The sequence below is a fragment of the Seriola lalandi genome, unplaced genomic scaffold, assembly GCF_002814215.2.
Source record: "Seriola lalandi dorsalis isolate HSWRI2012SDOR001 ecotype SW California unplaced genomic scaffold, Sedor1 jcf7180001998884, whole genome shotgun sequence".
In the NCBI taxonomy this organism is placed as follows: Eukaryota; Metazoa; Chordata; class Actinopteri; order Carangiformes; family Carangidae; genus Seriola; species Seriola lalandi.
The window spans coordinates 1-440 of NW_019469547.1; the positions used below are offsets into that span (position 1 = coordinate 1).

General features: G+C 44.3%; 1 non-coding gene across 1 annotated transcript; it reads left to right on the forward strand.

The window, feature by feature from the left end:
• Positions 1-342: 342 nt before the first annotated feature.
• Positions 343-414, forward strand: trnap-agg (transfer RNA proline (anticodon AGG)). Its single transcript has one exon. It is a non-coding gene; the product is annotated as a tRNA-Pro (tRNA).
• Positions 415-440: the final 26 nt, after the last annotated feature.

Here is a 440-nt window from a genome sequence, read left to right on the forward strand (position 1 = left end):
ATTCTCGCTTTGGGTGCGAGAGGTCCCGGGTTCAACTCCCGGACGAGCCCCTTGTTTGCAAAGATCTGGTAGTGGCCATTGGTATCAGCCCTGAAATGCACCTGAGTTCTCTGTGAACATGTTAGAACACATGCTCTTTGCTCATGTCTCCTCCTTTGGCATTAGTATCAAATGTATATTTAGATACCTTGTAGAAGGCATTATGAATCTCTTAACTGTTCATACACGTCTGACTGCTTTTCTTTAGACCTCACAAACATATTTAATTGTTCAAACGAAAATATGTTCTAAAGCTCAACTTAGAACTTGCGATTTTTCTTGAGATAAATTTCAACCTTTTGTGGCTCGTTGGTCTAGGGGTATGATTCTCGCTTAGGGTGCGAGAGGTCCCGGGTTCAACTCCCGGACGAGCCCCTTGTTTGCAAAGGTCTGGTAGTGGC